At 30.9% G+C, this 5,171-nt stretch overlaps 1 pseudogene; it reads left to right on the top strand.

The window, feature by feature from the left end:
• The first annotated feature begins 2,443 nt into the window (after nt 1–2,443).
• On the top strand, nt 2,444–3,354 carry LOC107057789 (uncharacterized; annotated as a pseudogene).
• Nucleotides 3,355–5,171: the final 1,817 nt, after the last annotated feature.

The raw sequence follows: 5,171 nt of genomic DNA, 5'->3' as shown, positions 1-5,171 counted from the left end.
CTGAAACTCACAAAAATACTTCTTTGAAGCCTAAGAAGAAAAAGTTCAAGAAAAATAATGGTAGACCTCCCAAGAAAAATAATGGTGAAAATAACCAAGCACAAAATCAACAAGTTCAAGATAAGGGACCATGCTTTGTTTGTGGCAAGAGTGGGCATATTGCTCGATTTTGCAGATTCCGGAAACGTGATCCTAACCCTCAGGCAAACGTTACCGAAGAACCTTTTGTGGCGGTGATTACCGACATTAACATGGTTGAGAGTGTTGATGGATGGTGGGCTGATTATGGTGCAAACCGTCATGTCTGTTATGACAAAGACTGGTGTAAAAAATATACTCATTTTGAGTAGCCCAAAACCATCATGCTTGGTGATTCCCACACAACTCAAGTGCTTGGAACGGGAGATGTCGAATTGTGTTTTACTTCTAGAAGGGTATTAACTTTGAAAGATGTACTTTATACTCCTTCTATGAGGAAAAATTTGATGTCTAGTTTTCTTCTTAATAAAGCAGGCTTTAAACAGATTATTGAATTTGATCAATATGTAATAGTGAAGAAGGGTATTTTTGTGGGAAAGGGGTATGCATGTGATGGGATGTTCAAATTGAATGTTGAAATGAATAAAACTTCTACTTCTATTAACATGCGTTCTTCTACCAATTTTTGGCATGCTCGTTTGTGTCATATTAATGACCGTTATGTTGGAATCATGAGTAGTTTAGGATTAATCCCAATGATTAAAAAGAATTTTGAAATCTGTGAGGCTTGTAGTAAAGCCAAAATCACTAAAAGGCCTCATTTTCAAGTTGAAAGAAAAACTGATTTGTTAGAATTAGTTCATACTGATATTTGTGAACTTGGTGGAATTTTAACTCGTGGAGGTAATAGATATTTTATCACTTTCATTGATGATTTTTCTAAGTTTACATATGTTTACTTGATGAAAAATAAAAGTGATGCTTTTGAAAATTTCAAAACTTATCTCCATGAGGTTGAAAATCAGTTTGGAAGAAAAATAAAAAGAATTAGAAGTGATAGAGGCCGTGAATATGAGTCAAATGAGTTTAATTCTTTTGTTAGATCATATATGAGTCAAATGAGTTTACTTCTTTTGTTAGCTCATTGGGAATAATTCATGAAACTACTCCTCCTTACTCTCCTTCATCTAATGGAGTAGCGGAAAGGAAAAATAGAATTTTGGTTGAATTGACTAATACCATGCTTATTGAGTCACATGTACTACTTGTGTTTTTCTTGGTTATGCTTCAAATAGTACATCCTATAGATTTTTTAATCTTGAAGATAAAATTGTGATAGAATCGGGTGATGCTATTTTTCATGAGAATAAATTTCCTTTTGATTCTAAAAATAGTGGGGGTCCAAGGATTGAACAAAATATTTTGTCACTACCTAGTTCTTCTACTTATACTTTGAAAAATAAAAAGATTGATGGTTTTGAGTTAAGAAGAAGTAAAAGAACTAGAGTAGAAAAAGATTATGGTCCTGATTTTTATTTGTTTAATGTTGGAGATGACCCTCTCACTTTGAAAGAAGCATTATCTTCACATGATTCTATATTTTGGAAAGAGGCTGTAAATGATGAAATGGAATCACTAATTTCTAATAAAACTTGGAAGTTAGTTGATTTACCACCGGGTTGTAAAACTATTGGTTGCAAATGGATCTTAAGAAAGAAATTGAAACCGGATGGATCTATTGATAAATATAAGGCTAGGCTAGTTGCAAAAGGTTTTAAACAACTAGAAGGCCTAGAATTTTTTTATACTTTTTCACCGGTAACAAGAATTACATCCATAAGACTTTTAATTGCTATGGCTGCAATTTTAAATTTGCAAATTCATCAAATGGATGTAAAAACTGTTATTTTAAATGGAGACCTAAATGAGGAAATTTATATGGATCAACCCGAGTCTTTTATTGAAGCAGGCCAAGAAAGCAAAGTATTTAAACTTACTAAATCCCTATATGGCTTGAAACAGGCACCAAAGCAATGGCATGAAAAGTTTGATTCCTGCATGATTGAGAATGGTTTTAAAACAAATGAGTGTGATAAGTGCATATATCATAAGTCTTGTAATAATTCACATCATTGTTGATATTATTCAGGAACATTTACTAATGCAGAAATAAGATGGGAAATAAATAGGAAAGAATTATATTTGGTATATAAATGTTTATTATCATTTGAACCATATATTTTATATAACGAATTTATTATAAGAACAGATAATACACAAGTAAAATGGTGGCTAACAAGAAAAATACAAGATTCGGTAACAACAAAAGAAATAAGGAGATTGGTATTAAATATATTAAATATTACATTCACAACTGAAGTAATAAAAACTTATAAGAATGTTATTGCAGATTACCTATCACGACAAAGTTACTAAGACTGAGACTGAGGAAGAAAAACTGATAAGAATGTTATTGCAGATTACCTATCACGACAAAGCTACTCAGACTGAGACTGAGGAAGAAGATAAAATTGAAAAGATACTCAAATCTATTACTACACTTTGTACAAAAGTGGATAGTATGGACAACGAGATACAAGAACTAAAGACTAATGAAGATAATCTAAAGTCCAAAGCTAGTACAAGTCAGCAACATGACTATAAAAATGCGGAGTTATGTCGATTGGAAGACAGAAAAAATCCAGAGTTAAAAGGTGACGTTGGGAAACACCTAAAAACCCATAACATTTGTTTAAATACAGCTGCAGGTACAAGCCAACGAGTTAGTGAAAAACATAAGAACTCAAACTTAAACCAGTTATTCGAAAAACCATTTACCCAAGGCCAACACCAAAAAGCATATTGACTATAGAACCACAAACTTCTACATACGCAGATAGCCTACACCATGACAAAAGAACATATAACCATATTACGCGAACCTATATAGAAAATATATAAAAAATCCAAACATTTTTAAACCTTAAACACAGATCTACTACAACCCAAGAACCCAACCAGGATTATGTAACCCAAAAATTACAAGGTTCTAATAAACTGATTGCACAACCGAAAACTAACGTCAACTTAGTAAGGACATGTTATAACTATGGACTATTAAATACAGTATATACATATGACGGAGAGGAACTAAGTGGAATACCGGAACTATATAAAACATTTATTACATTTAAGAGAGTTAATAAGGGAAATTTATTCTATGTAAAATTTTATACGGCAACAGCAGAGATATTATACGAGGAAATAAAACATCCGATACAAGTGGTAAAGATAGGACTAACAAAAGATATGATAATACCGGAAGATATCGAACAGCAACCAGAGATACAAAAAAGCGAGATACTCAGTTTTTAGGCCAATAAGAGAATAATTGGTATATCAACCATCATACAAGAGCTAGCAAATAATTATTTAAACGGAAACGCTATATGGAGCTACTATGTAAGAGATCAGGCAATGATTTATTCCAATTCAAGGGAGCTAAGGAAAGCAGATATGGATGAAGTCCAGAGATGGATTTTATCATTACTTAAACCAGAAGAACGACCTGCAACACGAGCACTAAAGACAGAATTTATTTAAACAGAGTTATTAACCAAATATTGTAAGTTAATTGGACATAAATACCCTGATCATATATGTTCAAAATGCAACGGAGAAGATAACATAATTCCAGATGTAGACTTGGAATGATAATGAAAGATAAAAGGAGACAAACGAAGATGGACAAGATAAGAAGTTAAGAAAGCTAAAGTCATCTACGTATTATTGCAAAAATGTAAAAGTCATAAAGCTATTTAACTTATTAGAAATAGTAGTAGACATGTGTAAAGTTATTAGAAATAGTAGTAGACATGTGTAAAGTAGGAATAGTTAAACTAGTGTAAATTAGTCAACAAAGTATATTAAAAGTAGTAGGTATTGGTGTGTAGGGACAAGAATAGGTATGGGTAGGTATGGGATTGTAAGACAAGTATAAAGAGTAAGTATGGGATTGTAAGAAAGCCGTCAAGTAGTGTAAAAAAGTCATAAGAGTAAATATTATAGTACGTGCACATTGTTGTGCATTACTGTAGAGATAAGGTAGGAATTGTGAAAATAGTAGTCGTTTCCTTTCTATATAAAGGGACGCATGTTTAACATAAAGAAAGGCAGGCAACGCCTAAGGAAATAAAAATCCTCTTTCATAAAAATAATCTCTCAACTAAGATAAATATTTAAAATACTAATTGAAAAATCTGAAATCCAATCAGATATTTCAGATAGCATGGCTAAGCAAGAGGTAAAGGTATATTGTTCAAAAAATATGCAAAACTAATTTTATATAATTCTGAATGTGATATATATGATTGAATAAATTTATGTTAGTTATTATGTATTAGAATTATTTGAATCATGATTTCTAGTTTATTAGCACACTGGAAACAGGGAGAAAACTTCTATACTATGCCATCCTAATGTTGAAACCGGTAGGCGAGGAAAGCCGTTCAGGGGAGTAAACAAATTTGAGGTGCTGATAAGAAAGAAGTATCCGCTAAAGTACGATGCTAGTAGTGACAGGAAAACATGAGAAAGATAATCTAGTTCATAATGATCTAATATGAATTTAATCAATTATGAATATGATAGGAAGGAATAATTTGAAATAAAAAACCCGCATAGTAAAGAACATGACTACATATATGCATGACGAAATGATAAAAAGCTATGAAACTTTAATCTTATATATACTTAACGGTATAGAAATAATTGAATTAAAAAGAATAATATGGGAAAAAATATTTAATGATAACGAATCATAAGATATATTAAATCAACAATGGTATGAAATAGACCTACATGATTTAGACTTCGAAAGAATAGAATGGTATGATTTAGAAATAAATTCAGATTAAAATGAATTACAAATATTTACAATATTGGATAGAAGCTATGGAAGATATAAAACTATTAGAACAATTAATGGAGGAAAATTTATATATGTACCAAAGAACCCAAGATATGTTATATCTAGAATATATCATAAATAATATTAAAGAAATATTCAGATTAAAACAACTATCAAAAGAATATTACAATAAGTATTATTACATTTTACCATGAAAAAAGAATATTATAATAAAATCTTTAAGATGAATTCCTCACCTACCACACTACCAAAAATGTCAAAT

The sequence above is a fragment of the Solanum tuberosum genome, unplaced genomic scaffold (assembly GCF_000226075.1).
Source record: "Solanum tuberosum cultivar DM 1-3 516 R44 unplaced genomic scaffold, SolTub_3.0 scf00374, whole genome shotgun sequence".
Lineage (NCBI taxonomy): Eukaryota > Viridiplantae > Streptophyta > Magnoliopsida > Solanales > Solanaceae > Solanum > Solanum tuberosum.
Note: the sequence above shows the minus strand (reverse complement) of the source record. Positions and strands in the feature narration are given on the sequence as shown.